At 46.6% G+C, this 13,175-nt stretch overlaps 1 long non-coding RNA gene across 3 annotated transcripts; it reads left to right on the top strand.

The window, feature by feature from the left end:
* The first annotated feature begins 595 nt into the window (after nt 1-595).
* LOC125750453 (uncharacterized) lies at nt 596-9,744 on the top strand. Of its 3 annotated transcripts, XR_007400349.1 has the most exons (6): nt 596-912; nt 2,250-2,328; nt 2,468-3,382; nt 3,475-3,684; nt 8,007-8,107; nt 8,232-9,744. It is a non-coding gene; the product is annotated as an uncharacterized LOC125750453 (long non-coding RNA). The 3 variants fall into 3 exon arrangements; XR_007400350.1 differs by lacking the exons at nt 8,007-8,107; nt 8,232-9,744 and having other exon boundaries at nt 2,468-2,579; nt 3,246-3,382; nt 3,475-4,169; XR_007400348.1 differs by lacking the exons at nt 8,007-8,107; nt 8,232-9,744 and having other exon boundaries at nt 3,475-4,169.
* The last annotated feature ends 3,431 nt before the right edge of the window (nt 9,745-13,175 follow it).

Raw genomic sequence — 13,175 nt, 5'->3', positions numbered from 1 at the left:
TTTAATCCGTAAAATGATTTTTACTGTTTATTAATTGATTATTGTGTCGTGTCTTCATTTACACTCCTGAATTCATAGTTTTTCACCAATGGCTAACAAACAGCTAAAACGGGTTAAAATGCAGTGCGCTAAAATATTATTTAAAAAACAGCAGTCATACTTTGAGAAAGAGCAACTCGCTACCTCGTAAAAAAAACCAAGTGGCACGGCACGGCATGTTCTATGGAATATGAGTAGCTGTACCTAGCTTTTAAAAATCCTGTGGAAAAAGTCAATACCACCAGAGTCCACAGGTCCTGGGGAATAATAACCAACTACTATTTAACTTCCCACAGCGTCACCACGGCGTATTTACAGCATTGACTTCACTGTCACCGTTTTAATATGCTGGCGGTATGAGTAGTATTTAGGTACATTTCCAAACTCTCTTTCCATGGTACACACACGCACACACATATACAGGTGATACACAGTACGTGACTTTCCATTAACAGGATTATGGCCTCCCATCTGGTGGTCGGTGAAGTAACTGCATCTTGGCAGGTTTGCAGAACTGTCGAAGGGGGGCGCTATAAACACGTTCGGTGAAATTAGCTAAAGGGAAACGAGGGAAACGGCAGAAAGCCAGGAGAAAAGTTAATGGCTTATTTCACATGCCTATCAGGAAAATAAAAAGAATAGCTTGAACGATGGAAGGGAACTAGGATTCCCAATTCGAGGCCAGTTTCTTTATCAAAAATGCTGAAGTGATGCCGGTTTTCATGGCGTCGATTGGATTTCATATGTACCCACTGTTATTTACAGTGTTGAATTTCCTCATTGGGTAATTTTTTGATTCATGATCATAGAAAATTGCACCTTGGGAAAAATCGCAGTTGCTGTGTTTTGAAGATTCTTGTGGAGGATTAAGAGGTAGGAAGGATACAGTACATTACTCCCGTACATTATCACGTGATTGTTAAATGCCTTAGCGTCATCGCTTCACATGATCCCATATTACTTACTATCCGATTTATTATTTCAAAAGGTACGTTTCAGTACACTGTGTTTTATATATAATACTGTATTTTTATTGTATTTGGACGATGGAGAACTGAATTGGGTCAGTAAACAGTATTAAAATAAAACTTCCAAGCCTGGGTGAGTATATTTAATATATGTTACGGACACCTGTCAAATGGGCTGAACAAGTGAATATTGAAAAGAAACTTTGTAACGTACTGTTTAATTACATTGTATAAATATTGTTTCTTATGAGCATTTTTGATTTGCTTTTAGAATAATGCAGTTTTGAATTGTCTGGATGTATTGTGAGTATTTCGGTAGAAATAAAGGATTTATCGTGCAGCGGCGGGGGCGGGAGGTAAGAGCTCACAGACTGTTACAATGGGACGGCTGCCACCAGCAATAACATACCGTAGGCTTGATTTCTACAAAACTCTAAAGCCAGCGTTGTTTAATTTCCAGTGGTTTTCAACAACAGCAACGACTGGACGCCGGAGTTATACTGCAATACTGAAGTGTGGGCTGGTTTGCAAGGATTTGCAACCACCGCCGACAGCTTTACGCATCCTTAACAAATATATTCTATATGTTTTTTTCTGTAAACTAGTAAGCTTACATTTAAAGTAGAGGCTTGACAGCCAGCCACGCCGGCAGTATTTACAGTATTAAGGTGACTGCATGTGTATTCATATGTTTTCAGATGTTTTTAGGGGGTGGGGTATCTGAATATCTTGCACCTTGTGTCTGCTTGTAGATGCACATGCAGTTCTTCAGTCGCAGGAGTGTTTATGTGTGGTGGGGCATTGTTGTTAATTTTCAGTATTTCAGTATCGTTCACTGTTCACCCGCATGTGTTTCTGTACATTTATGAATTTAGGAGGTGGCGAGGTGGGGGGATGTCGTAAGCCCCCCCCCCCCCCTCATTCTTTCCCCAATAAGTGTCTGATTTTGTATATTTCTCTAGATTATTGTTACTTAATCTAGTCCTCAGGGACAGTCCTAGACAGTTGTAGACATTTTTTACATTTTTGCTAGCTCCCAGCCAATCAGGGACACTGAATACCTTGGGGGGCACCCCCCAACGATGGCCAGAGCTAGTATTTCTGGGGTCTCTTTGGCATGCTGGGAGCTGGCAGGGAGCCAACATGTGACCTGTCTGGGTGTCTCTGAGGACCAGGCTGAGAAACACTGCTCGAGATGAAGTACCCTTTTTGAAGTGTCATTTATTTTCTGCTTTATGGCAGGTTTTATTGCTGCTTTGGGCACAACAGCCACATGGACGTGGATCTGCAAACTCCAGGCTGGTCTGAATCCCTCCTGCGGGTAATGGGCCCTTGTGGATGGAAGTATTATCCTAGCAAACAAATGTCATTGTGAGATAAACTCTGTCCCCCAGGACTCTGACAACTTCCTTGTGAAGATCTGGGCATCTAGTAAGGACTGACTTCTCTCTCTGCTGCAGCGTTACACGGTGGAGATCTTCGAACCAGCTGGCAAACACTGTCGCAGGCCTGTGAATGTGTGCCCATGCCAGCGTGCTGCTGGATCATGGGGTCTCCATCACATCTATGCAGGTGAACAACCTCCGATTCATTTTGCTACATGCACAGAGGCTTCTGGGTAATACATACAACATGGGCTTGCCAGCGATGTACCCATGCATGAGGTATAAAAGCTCATCAAACAACCTAATGACTTCCTTTCTCAGTTCAGCATGACAGACACAATGGTATCACATTACACACATCCCCCCCCCCCCCCCGTCCATTTGTCCTTACATTCCCACAGTTTCCTGGGGCATCTTTGACAGATGCAGCCTGTTGGAGTGGTGAGTGGGGGGGATGAGACACGGTCTGTTTCTGCATCCTCAGTCCTCCCACCCAGCAGGGGGCGCTATATAGTACCTGGTCCCCATCAGGGAAGATGGGGCCGCCTGTGCCGCGGGTTTCGGATGGATGAGACGGTTCTGTCCACCTTTGGAGCCCCCTGCTCTCTCCGGGGTTGATTTGTCGAACATCTTGCTGCCTGTGGTGGCGAATCAGCTGCCACATACCATTGATTTTTTCTTTCTAGAGAAATGTTCAGGTTTCTGGTGGATTCTGTCGGCCTAAGTGAACTTAGCGTGACGCTGGCATCTGTAACCACACCGCACGGATTTTATCACATTGGCTCTACATTCCTTATCTGTTCTTCTTTTGCTTTCTGTCATGTGCTTGTCCTTCCTTCTTGCTGAAGCCCAGAATCCCTCGTCTCCTGTCTGGAGCTGCGTTTTCTGCCGGTTAGTGTGATCGCCCGCACGCTCCGGGTTTTCCCGTTAATGTTCTGGGCTTGGCGAGACGCCGGGGCGGCTGCTCGCGGGTCCCGGAAGGGCTGCTGAGTGAGTAACGCTTCTGACGCATCTTCGCCCGGCGCCGTCAGCAAGCCAGCTAACGTGTGACACCCGCCGCGCGACTTTGTTTCCACACATAGGGGTTGGTGCGTTCCTGCGTGTGGATCCTGTGATCTGAGCACACTCCTCAGTTGGTGAGATGCCGGTGAAGATGTCTAGGCTGCAGGCCCACGTGGGGAGAGATCTGGGTCAAAGGCCTTCGCCAGCCGCACAGACTGCCCCCCCACCCCCCAGCCCAACAGCCGAAGCAAGCATTAGGACCTGGATCTTCTTCAATATCCCTCTAATTAGTTAGTAAATTTCCTCCATTTTTTACTTCTGTTCTTTGCAATAGTAAAGGGGAGACTACACTTCACTACAGAAAATGTTGAAAAATAACACCCTGGAAAAGAGATCTCGGAATCTCAGTTATGCAGGAATATTACGGCATTCATTCGAACAAATGACCCCATTCAACAGTTGTCCCTGGTCTTATCCTACCCGTTAGTGTAGATCTTGGAATACAATAAATGTATTGTTTATTTGTCTTTTGTTGTAAACTGTCTAATTTGAACAGTAACTCTGGCTATATCCATAGAGATATGCTTCTCTTGCTGGGATTCCAGAATGTTCCAAAACCTGGAGCAACGTGGGACTATTGTGCTAAAATACTATTTAGGTTTTAAAAACCTTTTTGGGGTTGGTGTGGCGGAGCAGCGGTTAGCATTCTTGCCTCACACCTGAGACCTGGTCTTCTCCATGTGTTGTCATGGGGTTTACTCTGGGTTCTCTGATTCCCCCCCCCCCCCCCCCCACAATCCAAAAACATTATGAGACTGATTGTTTGTAGGTTTGCTTGTTTGAGTGAATGGTGTGTGAGTGTGACCTGTGATTGGTTGGTGCCTCATCCTGGGCTGTCCCCCCTGCCATAGGCTCCAGACCCCCCACAACCTTGAACAGGACAAGCGGTTATAGAAAAATGGATGCATGGAAAAAACCTTTTACTTTGGATATCAAGAAATAAATGATTTTTTAAGTGAAAAATATAACTGGACCCTAAGCATGAGTAAAAGGGGCCGCAGTGTGTTAATGTGATTCAAGGGACTTCCTCGAAGCTCACAGCTTCGTTAAGTTTTGAAAAGCTGAAAGCTTCATCGCTGTGTTTGAATACCGCTGGTAATATGCGGCTGCATAATTGGGTGGACACGTAATGTACGCCACCGAAATCACCTAGCAGAACCGATGCTGGCTAAATGCAATAATTTGAGCAGAGCGACGGAGCGCTGATGGAGTGCACCGGGTGAATACAGGTTCGATTTTGTTGCTGTGGCCGTGGAATTACTGTGAAATTGGGGGAATGTCTTACAGGAGTTAAGGGGGTGAGTGATTATTCTGCGTTTTTCACTTCAGGTAGAATCTGAAGGGAAGGAAGGTTGAGTGACTCCAATCCCCTTCCACTCCATTTCACATGCTTTCAAGGACCAACCAAACCCCTGCAAACCGACCATGTGCAAATTTCTCATCTTCTACCTAAGCTGCAGCAGGCCCTATAAAAAGGTCGCTTGTGGATATTGTAAATGATGTGGGTCCAAGCAACTAGCGAAGGTGGGAAAAACAGATCTGATTGGTTGTTCCTGTCTAGTTGTTTGGACACACCTCCTCTACAATCTGATTGGTTATCTCTCTGAACCAATCATTTTTTTTCTTCTGTCCTCAGAACATTTTTGTGCAAGAAAAACTTCCATGAACGTGTGAGGATGACGCAGTAGGTCAGCAAGTGGGCTGTGGGATTTGCATGTTCTCCCCATGTAACGCTGCTTTCCTTCAGGTACTGAAGTCCAAACACAAGCGGTTAGGCTAATTGGGGTCCCTGCATTACTCACTCTCTGTGAGTGTGCCTGCGCTGGATAAGTGGCTGGAGGATGATGGATGACAGTAGCAGCGTGATGTTGCATTGTATGCCAACAATGACTCCAGGTAACCAGAGTGCTGGGCCACAGCCAAACCCACAGGTCCCGTGGAACCCGTGACACTTTGATCCCTGTCTGGCCTCTAGCTGCCTACAGCACTGGCTGATTCCTAACTGATAACTGTAAGAAGCTGTATCCCTTAAGCTCTGAAGATCTCAGTGCCAATTGTGCTCTGTGTACTGACATCACTACCTTCAGCAATTCCTTTTTACTTCCTTCCTGTTACTAGATTCCTAGCCAGAAGTTCCACCCATGTTTACAGGGGTAGGGGGTGACTCTGTGGGTTAGGACTTTGTACTTGTGAATTGGAGATTGCTGGCTGAAATCCCATGGTTGGCGGAATGCTTGTATCACTGTTGGCCCCCTGAGCAAGGCACATAAGCATGTAAATTACCCAGAAACCAGGGCAACCCTGGACATGTTGCTCCAAATGCACCACACTGCTCCCTGCAGGCAGAGCAAGACCTGTGGGCTTAGACCTGGTGGGTAGTGGTCACTGTGGACAAGGGGAGGGCAAAGGAAACTTTTCATGAACCATTTGCTGTATTTTCTGACTCCACTAGATGGTGCTCTCTGTTCATAAAGCACCATCTAGTGGGGCCAAAAAAATACGGCAAATGGTTCACGAAGCTTCATTTGCTGGCTGGGTGACACTGGCAAACATCTAAGATAGCCATGTCGGATCCAGCAAAGGACGATCTTGACAGGTAAAGTACTGCAACTGGGCATAGTTTCCAGTCTAATTCCTCTTATAGATGGAAAGAGTGACTTATATCCATAACATTTCGCAATCTGTGTACAGGAGTGCTGGTCCCCACCCTCAACCTTCCCCCTGGAATTTCCAACCCCCCCCCCCCCCAGTAAGTTGCCAATCCAATTACCTCAATAACACTATACCAAGGAATTTAGGGTTGCAAAAAGACACACAATGAAACATGGCTGGGAAAAACTGCCCAAGGACAATCAGGCTGTGATTTCCGTCGCGGTGATTTCTCGTCTGAGTCCAGCGACCAGAATGCAATGTTTTCTCTTGCTTGTTTGCAAGGAGCTGGCTGACAGAAGGTCTACAAGCACATAAGGTTCCCTAGGGGGGCCAGGGGAGTTTTTGGTAAACTTTCAAGGTGAAATGTTTGGTACAGATGTGAAAAATCACATTCGTTTAGCTATGACCCGGGGTGAGGTGGGGGGGGGGGGGGGGGGGTGACGTTTTTCATTACCTCCCATCCCGTCATCTGAAATCCACTCCCAGGAGCTCATCTTGAAAATATGAGAAGCGAGGTCTCACCGTGATTAGCTGAAGAGTCACAGTGAGTCTGTTGCTCATGTTTACAGAGCTTAACCTGCTGCAGATCTGCAGCTCTGCTGATTACAATCAGGTTCCCTGCGTTGTGTTGATTATATGTCGCCTCAGTTGTTCTTTGTTTTATTTCTGTTCAGCTGAACATTCTTATGTTTAAATTGCTTTTCCAACTGAATGACATGCGATGACAGTCTTAATTTTACTCTCATTATTTCTGTTTATTTCTTTTTGTGTTTAATTAATTATGTTTGACAGTATCCATCTTCCTAATGCTTATCCTGGACTGGGCTATGGAGAGACTTGGAGCCTCTCCGAGGCTACATGGGGCAGGAGAACATCCTGGACGGGATGACAGTCCACTGTGTTTCTCAAACAGGTCCTTGGGGACCCCCAGACAGTCCACATTTTTGCTCCCTCCGAGCTCCCTGCCAGAGAGTCCACATTTTTCCTCCCTCCCAGGTCCCTACTGGAAATGTGGACTGGCTAGGGGTCCCCGAGTTGCATTCCCAGTTTCAGGGTGCTGCAGGAGTGGAAGTTTCCAGCAGCAAAGCAAAGTGTGTGTTGTGTGTGTCTGTTTGTGTGTGTGTGTGTGTGTCCGTGTGTGTACAGGAGGAATAACCTGCTTCCATAGTGCACAGTGTGCTGCCCTCTGCTGGTCCTTCAGTACAAATGATCGTGCATTTATTTCCCAAGAGGACTTTTTCAGTTGGGAGTTTTTTGGTGGGGGGGGGGGCTGTTACAATGTGCAGTGTATGTGTGTGCGTGTGTGTGTGTGTGTGTGTGTTTCTGTCTGTCTGTTTATGGGGATCAAATGGCTCCAAACCCTGTTGCTTTTTAGCTTCTGCCCACAATATAAACTTCAGTTTTATAAAAATCTGCGACTGCAGTAAAAAAACTAAAAATGCCAAAAGTCTTGCATTTTGTTTGGTTACTTATGGTTAAGTTTAGGGCAGAGTAGGGGTTAAGGGCATCATGTTGGGATTAGGGTTATGCTCATAGAAATGATTGGAGAGTCCCCACAAAGATATACATACCTAATCTGTGTGTGTGTGTGTGTGTGTGTGTGTGTGTGTGTGTGTTTGGGAGTTTTCTGTTCCAAGGCGCCCTGTGCCTATAGTGACCTTCACATCACCGATCACTCCTGTCTCACTTGCTATACCTACTAAGTTTATTTCAAACTCTTATCATGCCGATCTTGACTGACCTATACCGTCTTTGTCGCTATCACAGCCTTAAATTCTGAGGGAGCAACATTTATAAGCAGACACACACTGTACATGTGTATGAGAGAGAGGGGAATGTTCCTGTGTGTGTTAGGGCTGCATGCGTGTGAGGGGCCCCAATCTTGTTTCATCTATGGCAGCACTGTGACTCTGTGAGGCGCTGAGGTCGAGCACCAGCCTGTCAGTCTGCTCCACCCACAGGGAGCTCCGCCCTCTGAGGACAGTCGGCAGGAGCCAGATGGTGAGGATGCAATACATGATGGAGCCAGCCGGGGGCACTGCTAATTGATGCAGGCCTGCTATGTAGATCCCCCCCCTCCCCCCCATTGCCCTCCCCAAAAACTATTCAGCATTTGTCCTCTCAGATTTTCCATAGTGTTTTGGCACACGGCCTGTAACCCTGTCAATCCCTCAACCTAAACTACTCCAGTGAGGACTGTGATTGGACAGCAGACGCAAGGGTCAACATTCAGCCCCTGAAGTGTTCAATCAGGTAGAGCATCTCCTCTGGAGAGGAATGAAACAGAAGAGAACCCAATGGGAAATAAGCACCATCTCTTCACGGCATCTTTGTTGGTTGTTGCTACATAAGAACAGAGTGTGAAATGCAGCCCTTTCTTGGATCGACCGCTGGTCTCCTACTCTGACACACCCATTAATTCAGATCTTCTGAGCTGCCACCTTCAGGATTCTGAAACTCGGTGCCTGAATATGATGGCGGGGATCCCTGTAGGCCCATTTGGGAAGCTACTGCTAAACACATCATTACCAGCCCTATCCTGCACACTGAGACCCGACACAGTCTGGAGCTCAGGGTGGGAACCACGTAGCGGACGTCATAGCTCTGGATAGCCTGAGCTGATCCAGGATCAGCACACAACACAAGGCACCAGCGTCACTCAGTTCCATTTGACATTTTGGGACCTGTGTGATCATTCATGCCTGTGTCCATGTTAGAAAAACAAAATAAGTAGGTTTTGTCCCAAAGTGGCCATGTCAACAAGATTAATGACAAAGGGGGATGGAAATTCTTATCTAAGAACAGCCCTGGGGAGCAATGAAAGGTTTTGCCGACTGGTACCTGAGGCTGATTTATGTGGTGTTTTTGTATTGGGGAGGGCATCCCCCCAAACGATGGCCGAAGCTGGTGTTTCTGGGGTCTGTTTGGTGTGCTGGAGCTGGTAATGGTCTCCATGGGCGACACAACAAGGAGGAGGGGAGAGGAGTCCATGGCACACGATCCTAGGGGCCTTTGGATCCAGCCACCCACCATCGTCGGGGCATATGTGGAATGGAGTGGAACACCCGGTGTTCAGGTTCCTGGGTACTGAACTGAAGGATGACCTGGCCTGGAGTGCAAACACCAAGGAGCTGCAGAAAAAGGCACAGCAGAGACTGTAGAATCGTCTCCCCAAAGGTCTTCTCCGTGACTTTTACCACTGTTCCATCGAGAGCGTACTTACGTACGCCCTTTGCATATGGCGCGGCAGCTGCATTTCCTCAGATGCGAAAGCTCTCCACAGGGTCATCAGGGCAGCAGAGAAAACAACTGGCTGCCCTCTTCCCACCCTGAAACAAATTTACACCTCCCGATTCTGGAATAAAGCTATGGACATTTTACATGATTCATCACATCCCGGTCACTGTCTCTTTCAGCTTTTGCCATGAGGCAAGAGATACAGAACAATGAAAACCAGGACAAAAAGACCAGGCCTAAAAAACGGTTTTTATCCGAAAGCAATAATGGCCATAAACTCAAAATAGAAATGTAAATTTTTATATTTCATAAGTGCAATTTGTATAATCAGTACAATTTGTGTAGTCAGTGCCATTTGTATATTTTAAATATATTTTTTTATTACTCTTATGCCTCACATTGAGTTGACTGCATTTTCTCAATTCGTTGCCAAGTGACAATGACAATAAAGATGATCTTATCTCATATCTTATCTTTGTCTGCTCAGTGTCACACAGTTACTGGGAGTCGCCTTGGTGCGGCCATCTTGGCACTGTGTTTTCACCAGTCTGGTACCTGTGTAAAAGTAACTTTGTTTTTCTTTAGTTAAACTAGCATTTCACCCTATGGAACATGGAACATATCTAAACGAGAAGGGAGCATGGGGGGCATAGCATATTATTATTATTATTATTATTATTATTATTATTATTATTAACATCACATCCTCTTGCTTGGGTGTTTTTTAAAAACTTCCAAAATTCGGGGCCCCTGACAAAATGTCACTTTGCCCCCACCCTTCCCAATTTTACATATAATTTCTCATATTGAAGAGCCCCTGTAAAGTGCCGGACCCCCTGAATCAGTCAGCGTATCCATGCCCCTCTGACGTCCATCCTTAGATGTAAACTTCTGCTTTTTCTTTTTTTCTACATCGTCTAAATCCTCTCACCACACAATTCAATGACATAACCCTTATATACACAGTCTAAAAATACAGCTGACTGGTCGATTTCAAAGCACAGCAAACGTCATTTGCTTTGCCTAAAAAACTACATTTTTGCTTAACAAAAAAACTTAAAAAATAATATAACTCAGGGTTTTATTGGTTTGCAAAGAAGTACTTGCTGGTGATTTTTTCCATTCTTAACGATGCTCCAAAAGTTACCAGAGTACAGGCCCCAGTGCCAGTGATGGGGAAGGAGGGGGGGGGGTGAAGATCTTCCCATACTGGCCCCAGGAGGGTGAGTGGGGCTGCTCCTTTGGGACGAGGGGCAAGGCCTCTCTTTTTATGTGGACTGAGAGCCTTCGGAACCAGGATGGTCCAGTCTGGAGATGAGTCCCGCAGCGATGGCAACTACGACAGGTTCTTCTGCGTTATCTTGGACATAATGCCCTGTCAATCACACTTCCCTGAATCTTCATTTTCTGGCACAATGTGTCATTTGGACGTCGCACAGAGCCTCTTAGCTGGGAGCTCATCCACAGATGAATGACCAATTTTTATTATATTTAGATATCACTTACTGTAGCTGTATTAGGTCTGCACGTTCTCGTCCTGTCACAAGGTTTGTGTGACTTCCTGTCATGTGACGTGTGACTGTCACCCTATCCAGAATGTTCCCTCGTCTTGTACTCTGTTCTGCCTTTATACTTTATACTGGGTAAGTGGTTGGAAGATGGTTGTCTGAATTTCATGCAAGCAGCATCAAGCAGCCAGATTGCAGCATTACTCCCGAAACGAAGCAGAAATGACGAATTCTGCAATTTTTGTGACTGAAAGGCTTTTTCTGCCTCTTTTTCTGCGGAGACACCATTGGTCAGTTCTACAGGAAGAACATGGAGATTGCAGAAGCCCAAAAGAAGGAAGCAGAGGTGAGATGGGGAGAGGAAGCCGTATCTAATGTTAGTGAGGGCTCGAGTCAGTGGGAGATCAGCACTGGTGTTGATTGACAGCCCGTTAAACCCTCCCACTGAGGGACTGTCAGCGTCTCGTGTACAGAAAGCTTCTGAAATGATCTCTTTCAGGATGACAAGAGACATGATGGTGATGGATGACTTCAGCTGCTTCTGACCCCAGTTTTGCAAAAATAGGGGTGATTCTAAGATTTTTGAAAGGTGGGGGGAATAAGAGGAGCCACAGTTCTTACAGAGGGGCCACCAACTTTATCGTTAGCCGATGATATGCTTCGAATTGGTGAGTGACAGGGAAGGGGGCCAATCAGCTTTCAGCTGGGACCTGTGGCCCTGTGGGACCTGTCGCCATTTGGAATGTTGTGATTACTTCTCTGCAGTGAGCACCTAAAATGAAACATCCGGCTTCAGTTTTGAGGGAAATACCACGAAGAGAGACGTGAGATAGAACGCAGAAGCTGTCCAATCTGAATCTGGAGGGCTGTCAAGGCCTAAAGGTGCACTGGCTGAAAGTGGTATCGCTTCATAGTGGGACACAATATGGCTGACAGAAAAAAGTGATAATAAGGAGAGAATCGCTAAACTGCAGCTTTCTGGGGGGGGTTATAGGCAGGAAGTGGTCCTCCTACAGCCCATGACTGTGTAGACCCTGGAGAGATAAGGACCTGGGTATTTTTAGGCTCTTGTGAATCCCAAGACTGTGCTGTGTGACTTTTTGCAAATGTATTTTGTGTTGGGAGGGAACAAAATTCAGAGAAATAACACTATTAATATCAGGGAAAGGCTGCTGGAAATGAGCACGAATGTCCTTGTGAAACCTTCCAGGCTGATCCACAGAGACAGTGGAAGCATTTTTGCATGTGAAAAACCCTTTTGAAGATGAAGGTATCTGCCTGAGGGGTCTGTACACGAACATCCTGCTACGTGCAGGATTCCAAAGCTGCCTCGAAATGGGAATAAAAGAACGGAATGAATCTGCTCCACTGCAAAAATTCTTCAAAGGGGTTTAGCTTTACATGTTTTGTAGGGAAACATGCTAACTCTGATAGCAGGGGGGTAATTTGGTTGTAATGGCCTCTTTTCCAGTTTGCCTGTTTTCGCTAGCATTTGAAAAGCCTGCCTTCTCACTCGTCGACATTCCGACTATGTGCTGCCATAGGAGTGGCAGGATGCCTTCGGCACCCACCGGAAGCTGGACGCCCGGGGTCACGAGGACCCCACTGATGCCGCTGGAGGTCCATCGTTAACCCTGCAAAATTCCGAGCGGATGTCACGATACGGAGGAGTCAGAAAGTGAGCTGCAGGCAAGCGAACCCCCCCCCCCCCTCCCCCGTTGGTCACACTTGACAAACAGGGATGTTTCAAAGGCCTCTTAAGGGTACTCCAGTGAGGCTTCGTCGAACATGTGGCCTGTTAGAAATGGGTCTTTGATCGACTGGCATCTCTGATCTTCTGCTGAGTCACAGTGCCAGTGGCGTAGTTATGCCACCCCTACAAGCAGGCAAATTTCTGGAGGAAAGGGTGTGGTGGGGGGGGTGGCGGCTTTCTGGCGTCCTGGTTGCCTGGTGCCGACCCTGTTTGCGGTGATTAAGTCCTGGGTCCTGGGTCCAGAGCCCCCAGCAGCTCAGACACCCTCCAGATTGACCACTCAAGCTAGCCAATCAGCTCTGCAATAGAAGCCTAATTGAAAGCTGGATTTATACACACTTAAGTACATCTCCCAGATCTGCACTGACTTCCTAATTTATGGTCTCATCTGAGAGGGCGGGTCAAGAATGGAAAGGTGGGTATGCAAATAGCCATTAGACAAAAACACTGAGTCAGTCCAGGAAAAGGACTGGCTGTTTGTTTACGCGTGGATGTGCCTCTCTGGGTAGGTGCTGCTGTAATTCCTTTGGATGCTCCCCCCATCTCATCCAGAGGTCCAACACACCCTAGA

This window comes from Brienomyrus brachyistius, chromosome 10 (genome assembly GCF_023856365.1).
Source record: "Brienomyrus brachyistius isolate T26 chromosome 10, BBRACH_0.4, whole genome shotgun sequence".
NCBI classification, from domain to species: domain Eukaryota; kingdom Metazoa; phylum Chordata; class Actinopteri; order Osteoglossiformes; family Mormyridae; genus Brienomyrus; species Brienomyrus brachyistius.
Note: the sequence above shows the minus strand (reverse complement) of the source record. Positions and strands in the feature narration are given on the sequence as shown.